Source organism: Molossus molossus, unplaced genomic scaffold, assembly GCF_014108415.1.
Source record: "Molossus molossus isolate mMolMol1 unplaced genomic scaffold, mMolMol1.p scaffold_m16_p_3, whole genome shotgun sequence".
Lineage (NCBI taxonomy): Eukaryota > Metazoa > Chordata > Mammalia > Chiroptera > Molossidae > Molossus > Molossus molossus.
This window is the reverse complement of record NW_023425366.1, coordinates 102,024,691-102,037,001: the sequence shown is the minus strand read 5'-3', so window position 1 is coordinate 102,037,001 and position 12,311 is coordinate 102,024,691. Positions and strand designations below refer to the sequence as shown.

The window sequence follows — 12,311 nt, the reverse complement described above, 5'->3', positions numbered from 1 at the left end:
AAAATGGGTGTTTTGCTTTATGACATTTTGGGTGCTTCATTACACAGCAATGATAACTAGAACAATCTGACAGCTTTACCATTTAAAGAATATTAGAGAATGATAGTATAGTAGAGTGTTTAAGGGGTGAACTCTGGAGGCAGACTGTCTAGGTTCAGATGCTGGCTCTACCTTTCTCTAGCTGTGTGAATTGAAGTAAATTACCCCTTTCTATGTTTCTATTTCCTCTGAAATGAGATACTAATAATACCTACCTCAGAGGATTGTCAGGAGGATCAAATAGTATATTTAAAGAATAAGTCCCATGCAAATGTTTGCAATAATTATAATAATGATAGTGATAAAGAACATGACTTAGCCTGTGTTATCTGTAGTTTGCAAGATGCCGGGGTGGGTGGGGGCTGTTGCATAAACTGGGCAGGACCTGCGTTTGCCCAGCACACGTCCCATGTTGCTAAGGACAGCCAAGGAGCCACATTGTTCTTAACTATTCAGCAGGTGTTCAAAGGCACCTTGGAATTGTGTATCATGTCTCTGGACCTGTCACTGTCACATTGCTCAGAAATTGGATTCTGCAGAGTGGAAACATGTGGCTTGTTGGCAAGGCAACTAGTTCAGAGCAGGGACATTTCCAGGCTGAGAGAGCTCGCCTTTGTCAATTGGGTTACAGCCCTCATAAAAACCTGTGTGTTTGTGTTCTTTTCTGGGTGCTCAGAGACGTCAGCCACCTTGGGAGGCGAGGGGCGAGTGCTCTCCATGCACGGGGCTCCCGCGGCGCTCTTCTCCCCCAGCTCCCCCTCCTTCGTGTGGAGAGTGTCTGGGCCTGGCGATGCTGGGACCATCTCCCTCCCTTCCAGGCTGGCTGGGGAGGGCCTGCAGCCCCGAGCGCTCCCCACTTTTCTCGCTTGGCCTCCAGGTAGGTGGAGAGACTGGGAGAGGGTTACAGCTCCTGCGCTCTTGCCGCCATGTCATCAATTTCCATTTAAAAACCAGAAGGGTAGCCGTCTCAAATAGTGACGTTTGGGTGTGACAAATAGAAATTTATGGCACAAGGGGTAACTGCCAAACTGTTAAAATCTGTCAGCAGTGCCATTATGAGTAAGATGAAAGGATATAAAAGTTGAGAAATTTAGATGCTCAGGGTGGCATTGTGGGATTTGGGGGGCTGATGGCAAATGCATGGCTTAAATGCTGGCTTTGTCATTTGTGGCCCCTTGACTTAGAAAAAGTTAACCTTTCTGAACCTCCACATTTATTTATTTATTTATGTTTCTGACCCGAGGATATTTTTCACTTATTATCAGATAGAGTGGGAGGGAGGGAGAGAGAGACAGAGAGAAACATTGATGTGATAGAGCCAAATCGACTGGTTGCCTCCCGCATGACCTGACCAGGGCCCAGGATGAACTGCAACCGAGGTACGTGCCCTTGACAGAATCGAACCCATGACTCATTGGTCTGTGGGCTGACACTCTACCTGCTGAGCCAAACCGGCCAGGGCCCTCCACTTATATTTGGTAAAGGAATGATGACGGCATCATATCTGTTGTGAGGCTTGTAAAGGGTCTAGTCTGTGCAAAGAGTTTTTTAAACCAGTTGGATAGATGCCCAGCTATAGAGGCTGGGTTGGGGTAACTTCATAAAGGATCTTAACACTCGGTTGTCAAGATCAGATAGTATTCCTTTTTTTTTCATTTTCTCATTCACTCACTCATTCATTTATTCAACACATTTTTACCGAGCACCTACTATTTGCCCTGCACTGTACCAGTTGCTGGGGATATAATTAATGAACAAAACTATAAAAGACTCTGTTTTTCTGAGCTTGATTCTGGTGTGTAGAAACACAGATAAATAAGTAAAATGTGGTAGGTTAGACAGTGATAATTGCTATAGAGGAAAATGAAGCAGGAGGGGAAGTGGGGACTTGCAGGGTGAGGGAGTGCTCTAGTCTGAAATACCATGTCAGGGAAGGCCCTGCAGAGAGGGTGACATTTGAGTGAAGACTTGAAAGAGGTGAGGGAGTGAGTCATGAAGTTACCCAGCTGAAAAGCTTTTCAGGCAAAGCAGACAGGATGTATAAATGCCCCAGGAGTGTACTGGTGTGTCTGAGAAACAGCAAGAAGGCCAGGTAGAGAAATGGAGTTTCAGGGCCATATCATGCAGGGCCTTATAGGTCATTCCAAGAACTTTGATTCTTTCTCAGAATGAGACAGGAAGCCCGTGGAAGCTTTGGAGCAGCTGAGGGATATGATCCCACTTAGTTCTTAAAAATATATTAAAAAAAGCTTAGATTTAAAAAATAATTTTAATTTTTCTCTAAAGGGAAGCTTTTTTTTTTTTCCTCACCTGAGGACATTTTTCCATTTTTTTGTTCAGATAGAGCGGGAGGGAGAGAGAGGAAGAGAGAGAAAGAGAAACATCGACGTGAAAGGGACACATCGAGTGGCTGCCACCCGCACGACCAACCAGGGCCGGGACAAACTGCAACCGAGGTACATGCCCTTAGCGGGAACCGAACCCGGGTCTCTCTGGACCGCAGGCCGACGCTCTAACCGCTGAGCCAAACCGGCCAGGGCAATAATTTTAATTTTTAATTTGCTAATTAAAAACTTTGAAATTATGGTAAAATGTACGTAACAGAAAATTTGCCGCTTAACCATTTTTCTAGGTTACGGTTCATTAGCGTTAAGACCATCACATTGTTGTGTGACTAGTGTTATTTTGCAAAACTAAAATTCCATCCCATCAAAAAACAACTTCCTACTCCCCGCTCCCCAAAGCCCCTGGCAATCACCATTCTGCTTTCTGACTGTGACTGATTATTCTAGATGTCTCATATAGGTAGAATCATACAGTATTTTTCTTTTTGTGACTGGCTTGTTTAACTCAAGTTTTATTCATGTTGTAGTATATGTTAGATACCCTTCCTATTTAGATGTATAATATTCCATTGTTTGATATACTACATTTTGTTTATCCTTTCATCCGTCTATAGACACTTGGGTTGCTTCCACAATTTAGCTATTTTTGTGAATAATGCTGCTAAGAACATGGGTGTACAAGTATCTGCTTTCAGTCTTTTTTTGGAATAAACCCTAAAGTGACATTGCTGGATCATACGGTAATTCTATTTTTAATTTTTTAAGGAACCACCATATTGTTTCCCATTGTGCACTGTGGCTGCACCATTTCAGATCCCCACCCACAGAGCCCAGGGCTTTCCATTTCTCCACGTCCTTGCCAACATTTGCTATTTTCTGTCTTTTTTTTTTTTATATATATAGCAGCTGTCCTAATGGGTGTGAAGTGGTATTTCATTGTGGTTTTGATATGTATTTCCCTAATGACTGTGATGTCGAGCATCTTTCCATGTGTTTGCTGGCTATTTGTATATCTTCTTTGGACAGTCCATTCAAGTCTTTTGCTCAAATTAAAAAATTTTTTTTTGTATTTGAGTAATAGGAGTTCTTATTTATATATTCTGGACGCTAATCCCCTTGTCAGATATATGATTAACAGATATTTTCTTTCACTCTGTAGTTTGCCTTTTCACTCTGTTGACTGCATACTCTGATGCACAGATGTCTTTTTATTTTTGATGTAATCTCATTTATTTATTTTTACTTTTTGCCTGTGGCAACTTGATAAAATTTGACATATCTATATGTCCTTCTATCTCTCTATCTATTATCTATCTATCTATCTATCTATCTATCTATCTATCCATCCATCCATCCATCAATCTGTGAAGCCATCACCACAATCAAGATGGGAAACAAACCCAATACCCCCCCAAATTTCCTTATGCCTCTTTGTAATCTCTCCCTTCTGTTCCTCGCCTCCCCCTTCCCTGTGACTTGTCCCCATGTAGCCACTGATCAACTTTCTGTCATTAAACATTAGTTTGTTTTTTTCTAGTATTTTATATAAGTGGAATCATAGAGTATGCATTTTTCTTTTTTCTGGTCTCTTTTTCCACAGCATAATTATTTTGAGATTTATCTATTTTGTATCAATAGTTTGTTCTGTTATGTTGCTAGGTAGTATTCCATTGAATGGGCATATCACAATTTGTTTATCCAGTTTCTCTAGATGTTTGAGTTGTTTCTCATTTTTGGCTATTAAAAATAAAGCTGTCAGAATGGCCGCCATCAACAAATCATCAAACAACAAGTGTTGGCGAGGGTGTGGAGAAAAGGGGACTCTAGTGCACTGCTGGTGGGTATGCAGACTGGTGCAGCCACTATGGAAAACACTATGGTGTTACCTCAAAAAATTAAAAATTGAACTTCCATTTGACCCAGTGATTCCACTTCTAGGAATATACCCTAAGAAGCCTGAAACACCAATCAGGAAGAATATATGTACCCCCATGTTCATAGCAGCACTATTTACAATAGCTAAGATCTGGAAACAGCCCAAGTGTCCATCAGTAGACGAATGGATAAAAAAGCAGTGGTACATATACACAATGGAGTACTACGCAGCTATAAGAAAGAAAGATCTCTTATCCTTTGAGACTACATGGAAGGACCTGGAAAGTATCATCCTAAGTGAAACAAGCCAAACAGAGAAAGACAAGTTTCATATGATCTCACTTGTTTGTGGAATATAATGAACATAACAGTCTGAGGAATGGGGTAGTCCCAGAGACGTGGAAGTGGGGTACAGACTGACAATCCCCAGAAGAGGGGGGTGGTGGGGGAGAGATAAACCACAGAACTTATATGCATGTATGCATGAACAGTGGACATGGACAACAAACTGAGGACAGGGCAGGGAGGGAGGGGGAGGGGGGAAACAGTGGGGGGGGAAAGGAGAAACATCTGTAACAAAAATAATTAATAAAAAAAGAAAAAAGACGTAAAAAAAAATAATAATAAAAAATAAAAATGAAGCTATGAACATTCCTGTACAAATCTTTGTATGAGCATGTACTTTCTATTCTCTGGGGTAAATACCTAGGAGTGTAATGGTAATATTATATGGTGTGTGTAGGTTTAACATTTTAAGAAATTGCCAACTCGCCCTGGCCAGTTTGACTCAGTGGTTAGAGTGTTGGCCCGAAGACCAAAGAATTGCAGGTTCAATTCCGGTCAAGGGCACACTCCTCCGTTGTGATTTTGTCCCGGGCTTGGTAGGGGTTGTGCGGGAGGCAACCAGTCAATGGGTTTTTCTCACATCGATGTTTCTCTCTCTCTCTCTCTCTTTCTCTCACACAAACACACACTCTATCTGAAGATAAATGGAAAAATATGGGTTTCTCACATCGATGTCTCTCTCTCTCTCTCTCTCTCTCTCTCTCTCTCTCTCTCTCTCTCTTTCTCTCACACAAACACACACTCTATATGAAGATAAATGGAAAAATATCCTAGAGTGAGAATTTGGGGAATAAAAGGAATTGCCGAGCTCTTTTCCAATGTGGTTGTACCATTTCACATTGTACTGCCAGTTTGAGAGATCCAGTTGTTCTGCATCCTTGCCAACACACGGCACAATCAGTTATTTTAATTTTAGTATTTCTAATACACTAGCTGGGTAGAGATATCTTATTGTGGTTTTAATTTATATTTCTCTAATAACTATTCATGTTGAGCATCTTTTCATGTTCTTACTTGCCATCCACATATCTTTTTTTTTTTTTTGGTGAAATGTTTGTTCAAATCATTTCCCAGATTTTAAATTAGATTGTTTATTGTCTTATTTTTTAATTTTGAGAGTTCTTTACATATTTTGAATACAAGTCCTTTGCCAGATATATGCTCTGTGAACACTGTCTCCTGGTCTGTGGCTTATTGTTATTATTGTTATTTTAACAATATTTTTGGCAGGGTAGTTTTTTAATTTTGGTGAAATCTGATTTATTAGTTCTTCCATGGATTTTTTCTTTAAGGTGTCCTCCCCCTTTGGTTTGAGGAGTATCCCTCTGCCTGCTGGAAAGAGTGAATGGTGGGCACAGGTGGAGGCGGGAGGCCAGTTAAGAGGCTGTAACAAGAAGACAGGTAAGACAATGGCGATGTTTTGGACGGGGGTGGAGATAGTGGAGGTGATGAGAAGAGGAGGGATTTGGGTGTATCTTGAAGATACAGCCTATTTTCTGATGGATTAGATGTGAGATGGAGAGAGAGTGAGGTCAAAGAGACCCCAGCCGAGAAGCACAGCATTGCTGTTGTCTGAGATGGGAGGGCGTTCAGCAGGGAGGACAGGTGAGAGTAAAGACCTGGAGCTTCGTGTCTGACACATAAAATTTGAGAAGCCTATTTGACATCCCAAGTGGAGTGGTGTTTGGACATATGAGTCTGAGCTCAGTGTGATTCAGCCTCTGGTTATGCGAGGTTCTGTGTCATCCCCTGACATTTCTCTTCTGAATTTATATCCTTTGCTGAACTTGTCACTTCTTTTATTGGAGCTCACAGGCTAATCGCATACGTTCTGACTCATGTAGGCGGTTGTTCACGATTCAAGCCTGTGACAATCCAGGAGCTGAGAGTGGAGAAACTTCCACTGATGCCCTTGTCCTGGGTGGAGCTGTTCAGGCCTGGCTGTCTTATGGGGGAGACACTGGAGGATGCCTGTAGCGCGTTCCCTTGTTACTCTGAAGCCTGTCTGGTGGCTGGAATTGTTCTCCATTTATAGGTTAAAATCTGAGGCTGAAGAAAAAGACAAATACCACGTGATCTCACTTATTTGTGGAATATAATGAACATAACAGTCTGAGGAATAGGGTAGACCCAGAGACGTGGAAGTAGGGTACAGACTGACATCCCTCAGAAGAGGGGGTGGTGGGGGGAGGGAAGAGATAAACCACAGAACTTATATGCATGTACGCATAACCAATGGACATGGACAACAAAGCCGGGGTTGGGGTGGGGGGGATGGGGAGGAGGGTGTCAATGGGGTAAAAAAGGAGAAACATCTGTAACAATAAATAAATAAATAAATAAATAAATAAATAAATAAAATGAAATAAAATAAAATCTGGGGCTGACACCGGCTAAGTCTTTCCTGCCCATGGATGGTAGATCCTAGTCACATGACCAAAGGGAAAAGTAACCACACTGTCCTTGGTCCTGAGATGATGGTGCTCACCACAGAGCAGCTCCCTTGGGATGTTGCTGTTCACCAGGAGTGACCTTGGACCCATTTCCCAACTACCTGGAGATTTTCTTGAGATATTTCTGAGCCTCAGTTTTAAGAAGAAAAAGAATTAATTTTTAAGGAAGACTGTAAAACTAGCACTAGTATATTATTGAGGCCAATAAATGCCTTCTCAATCCCTTGGGCAAGTAAAACAGCGCCATCCGCTGGCTGGTCCCCCACACCACACAGCATCTCCAGGGGAGATATGCACTGGATTTAGTATTTCAAGTTAATATTAAGCTCCCCTAAAGATGCCAATCCATTTTAGGAGACTTTTCTGGTATATTCTAATTTTGTTTTTCTCCAGATTTCTACTTGTACCAAAAACAAAATAATTTCAAAAAGAAAAGTTGTCTATACTCTTGCCTTGCTCACCTAGTAGCCATTTTCATTATTCCTTTCTCTTGCTGGTCCTCATCCATTTGCAGATGTTTACATTGCTGTAATCACATTGAATGGATTCAGTTTTGCCTTATCATTATTTTTAATTGATTGAGTGCTGCTCTGTGCCACACCCTGTGCTAAGAACTGCATTTAGTCCTCATAAGCACTCTTCAGTACTCCTCTGAGCTCTGTTTTATGAATGATGGAACTGAGGCTCGGGGCAGATATTTCTAATCGCACCTTTAACATCAAGAGATCGTGGACTTGGTAGGAGGCATTTGAGAGCCACTGGTTGTGTGGTTTTGTGTAAGTCACTTCATTTTTCTGAATCTTAGCAACTCTTACCTATCTCCTGGGAATGTGCAGTTAAGTATGTAAGGGTGCTTGATAAATTGTAATTTTTATTATAATTATAAATAATGATTCATAACACTTCCTTAAGAATTCCTCTGTTACTACCTTTAGATCATCTTTTATATATTGATTTAGGTTGTTAGAGGGACGCTGCAATGAAAATTTCATGTAGTTTTATTTTTCATTTATAAATTTCTTAGGCTAAAGGGGTACTGTGGAATTTTGAGATAATTCCTGAAATGAATTGTCAAGAGATGATACCAATTTATATGGCTACCCTACAGTGTGTGAGTAGACTAGTTTATTGCAGTGTTATAATACTGGATCATTTCTAAAATTCCTCTAATGGAGTGGGTACAAGATGCTACAGTGTCATTTGAGTGGGCATTTCTTTGATTACAAGCAGAGTTGAACATTTTCCCATGTGTTTTTTTACTAATGGTTTCTCTGATTTCATGAATTATCTGCTTATGTTCTTTGTGAGTTTACCAATTGGCTACTTAATTTTTTTTTGCATCAACATGTACGAACTCTTTTCTTTAAAAATGTGTTTTTATTGACTTCAGAAAGAGAGGAAAGGAGCGAGAGAGAAACATCGATGTGAGAAACATCTATCGGCTGCCTCCTGCACACCCCCTACTGGGAATCAAGCCAGCAACCCTAGCATCTGCCCTGACTGGGAATTGAACCCATGACCTTTGTTGCATGGGGCTATGCTCAACCAACTGAGCCACACAGGCCAGGGCAAACATGTATAAACTCTTTACATAACATAGAAATGAACCCTTTTTAGATTTGCTGTGAAAGCTTCCTCCAGATAATATTTTCCCTTGCATACTGGTTTTGTCAAATGGTTATTTACTTCTATAATGTATAAACTGTCCATCCTTTGGTATTTCTTTCAACGTCTAAGGTTATCATCCTTGGGCTGGCTTTAGCAACACATTTACTAAAATTGATACGATATAGGGAAGATTAGCCTGGCCCCTGTGCAAGGATGGCACACACATTCGTAAAATGTTCTGCATTTTTTATGGTGCAAGAATTATATCTCAGTAAAGCTGTTATAAAAAAGTATCTTTCCTCTAAAGATCTGAAGTAGTACAGTAAAACAAGTTCCTTTTTAGAGGTGAGGATTTCACTTAAGCTTTTCCTATCCATATTCATTTGTGCTGTATGCCCATAATGTTCTCTTTGTGTGTTTTATCTTTATCAGGCTTTATGAAGAAGATCATGCTTGCCTAATGGACATAAAGGTACTCTGATCTCTTTTTGCACTTTGGATGTTTTATCCAACATCGAAATCATCTGTTTCTTTCTTTTCTTCCTTTTTTTTTTTTATCCTCACTCGAGGACATTTTTCCATTTTTTGTTCAGGTAGAGTGGGAGAGGAGAGAGGAACAGAGAGAGAGAGAAACATCGACGTGAAAGGGACACATTGAGTGGCTGCCACCCGCACGACCAACCAGGGCCGGGGACAAACTGCAACCGAGGTGCGTGCCCTTAGCGGGAACTGAACCCGGGACTCTCTGGACCGCAGGCTGACGCTGTAACCGCTGAGCCAAACCGGCCAGGGCGAAATCATCTGTTTCTTAAAAGCATGAAAATTGTTCTGGTGCAAACATTGGGACTAGCTGCGTTTTTTTTTTTTTTAATGTTATCAGAAATTTCCTCAGTTTCTTTTTTGGCCCTTATTCTGTTTAGATTTATAATTTTTGAGTCATTTTAAGTAAACTATATTATTCTAGAACTTATTCATTTCATTGAGGATTTTAGTTTATCAGCCTACAAGTGTGCATCACATTCTCTTTGGATTTGGGGGCAAAAACACTATTTTCTGACTTTGTCCTATCTCCAGTCTCATTTTAATTAAAAACCTTTTCTTAATTATATTTGTCAGATGTTTGTTTACTTTAGTGGTCTTATTAAAAAACAGCATTTGAACTAATTTATTATTCTTCTGCCTTATGTTTTACTATTTATTTCAGCTTTTATCTTTACTTACTGCCTCTTTTAAAATTAATTTTCCCTTAACTTTTAAATAGAAGGCTTTGTTAATATGAACTTGGGCAATCCCAGCCTGAATAGGATTCTGAAGCTCAAAACAAGTCGTAGGGAGAGAAGCTGACATATTATCATTATATGTTTATCAGTCAGGGACCTACCAGGACAACAGAGCCTGCACCAGCCAGTTTAATAGAGGAAGTTCATAGGGGAGCTAGTCGTGAGGTGTCGGAAGAGCTGGAAAGCCAAATGGGCTGGTGAGTCAACACAGAGATGAGCAGCAACAGCAGCAAGCTGCTCCTTCCCACCCAACCAAGCTGGAGGGAGAAGGGGAATGCTCCCAGACCCCAGGAGCTGGGTACCTGGTGGGAACCAGAGGCACAGGTCTGACGAGAAGCCACAGAAGGCAGAGATGGGGTTGGGTGGTGGAGAAGGAAAGGGGGAGGAATAATCTGGCTTTTCTGCCTTCCTCCCCCAGTTTCCTGCTAGTGCCTTTCTCTGGCAGAAGCCAGTTGGCGAAGGAGCCTGAGAAATGTAATTTGCAGGGGTCAGGCTAACAAGGAAGGGCTGTTAATGGGCCTGAGAACAGACAATGACTGGCACAGACACCTTCCCTTCACTGCAGGTGAGGTTGGAAGAGCTTGTGATGCTAGAAAGATGACAGCGCTCCACCGGGATGCTGTAAGATCTTTGCTGACTCCCGCCAGGTTTCAGCTTCTGCACCCCTTTCTCATTCTCCCTGCTTGCTTTTAATCATTGAATCCACTTTAAAAAGGTGAATCCAGTTTGTGTCCCAATTCTTTCCTCAGCTATCTTACCCAGGGCTTGATTCTAACCTGGACCTCATACCTCATGGGGTGCTCAGATCTTTATCTACTGCTGACTTCTTTGCTCAGCTCCAGACCTGGATTTCCAGCCGCCTAATGGCTATCTTGGATGCCTCAGAATCCTTGTACGTGGAATTTATGATGTTCTCTTCTCCCCACCTCTCTTCCAGCACCTGCATTCCTTTTTCAGTTGATAGCACCTCCTCCATCCTGGTATCAGAGCTGGTCGGCCTGGAAAACCTTTAACCCTTCCATCTCCCTCACATCCCATACAGACCTCTGCACATCTGCTCAATTCTGTGCCCTAATATTTCTGTGTTCCTCTCTTATCTCACTGCACCTGCACCAGCTCTGGCCTCATTGTTTATGCTCTGGACTCTCTCCCTCTCTCTTTCTTATTTTGGTTAACTTTAATACTACATGAAATAGAGAAATTCATAAAAATCACCATTACCATAGTAGTCAGTATCTTTTCAGTCTTTTGCTATGCATATTTTAAATTATCGAATGCTTTTCGAAAAGAGGTAGTTTCCGTTTTGACCACCTGTTAGTTGTGAAGCAGTGTTAGGCAGTACTTCATATTTCAGAAGAGTAGCAGTCTCTATGGAGACCTTCCTGCCTGTCGCTTAGAAAAGCTGTGCCCTTTATTAAGCTAAAGCAGCAGTGTTCTAAATGTAGTGGGAAAATTTGGGATTGACTGGATAAATGTTCAATACTATTAAAGCATTAATACTATATTGTAAGCCATGATGCCTTTCCAATGTGCAGTCTCTTCTGATTATCATCAGCTGGTACTGCATGTTTTTCAATGGCTGCAAGAGGGTTACAATGGATTCAGAAAGTACCAATGAGCCATTCACAGATGGCAAGATCCCCCAAAAAGCCAATGGATGATTAAGTCCTCAATAAGATGGCTCAAGGAAATAGACTGATAACCAATCACTTCTATTTATTTCAGGACATACTATGTATATGTGTATCCTCACCTGAGGACACCTTTGCATCTATCTTCGGATAGAGCGGGAAGGAGAGAGGGAGGAAGAGAGAGAGAGAAACATCGATGCTAGAGAGACACATTGAGTGGCCGCCACCCACACAACCCCAACTGGGTCTGGGAACAAACTGCAACCGAAGTACGTGCCCTTAGTGGGAACCAAACCCGGGACTCCCTGGTCGGCAGGCTGAAGCTCCAACCGTTGAGCCAAACCGGCCAGGGCCATAATATATTTTTTAGACCCATGGATGATACTAAGTTATAACCCTGTAGGGTATTTTATTTTTGCAAAGATAGGTTCTAAAAATCATAAAACCAGATAGATTAATAATAATACACATATCACAATTAGATTAAAAATGTAGGTCATGGCTCTCATTCACCATCCTGGTGTTAAAGATGTTACAAAGATACATACTTAGAATACCACCAAGTATCCTAACATTTACAGACATAGTTGTTGTCAAAAAGATCTTTCTCTGATTTTAGCAAAGAGAAACTGTTCTCCCTTCCTCTAGTCTCCCTCTGTTCCAGTCCATTCCCATGGTGATGCCAAAGTGATGGTTTGGAAACACAAACTGATGATGTTACTCAAGGCTGTGAAC

The 12,311-nt window shown here is 41.3% G+C and overlaps 1 non-coding gene across 1 annotated transcript; it reads left to right on the top strand.

The window, feature by feature from the left end:
• Positions 1 to 8,806: 8,806 nt before the first annotated feature.
• LOC118642979 lies at positions 8,807 to 8,913 on the top strand. Its single transcript, XR_004961886.1, has one exon. It is a non-coding gene; the product is annotated as a U6 spliceosomal RNA (small nuclear RNA).
• Positions 8,914 to 12,311: the final 3,398 nt, after the last annotated feature.